This window comes from Amphibalanus amphitrite, unplaced genomic scaffold (assembly GCF_019059575.1).
Source record: "Amphibalanus amphitrite isolate SeventyFive unplaced genomic scaffold, NRLGWU_Aamphi_draft 000633F_arrow, whole genome shotgun sequence".
Lineage (NCBI taxonomy): Eukaryota > Metazoa > Arthropoda > Thecostraca > Balanomorpha > Balanidae > Amphibalanus > Amphibalanus amphitrite.
The window spans coordinates 287,606-288,080 of NW_024882127.1; positions in this window are offsets into that span (position 1 = coordinate 287,606).

The window sequence follows — 475 nt, forward strand, 5'->3', positions numbered from 1 at the left end:
GTTACCGGCCGGCATCAAAGGAATATCTGCGCCGACATTCGTCACAGCAGCTCAGGATATGTATTTGTCTTTGAAGTTATCCTTCATAAGGAAAAAATCCTTCACTGCTTTTGCTCCTCAGCCTGCGGGATAATAGCTGGCATGGATTTAGCCGTTTTTACGGACAATTGCGCCTTGGCCAAATTTGCCCCAAATCTCTTAATATTTTACAACAAATATCTTCATATCATGAATTTATTTCAGTGCTAATCAAAACTATATAGTTATTGATAATTTGAAATATGAGGTTTAGGCAGTGGTTTCCGCATGCGATAGGATGAGCGATAAACGATAAATGATAATTATCGCTGTTAAGTAAATCGGTTATCGTTATCGTTTGTCGCTAAATTTTCAAAATCATCGCTCATCCACTTATCGCAAGTTACAAAAATAATGAACGATAAACGATAAAATGTAAGACGGAATATGATGGGAA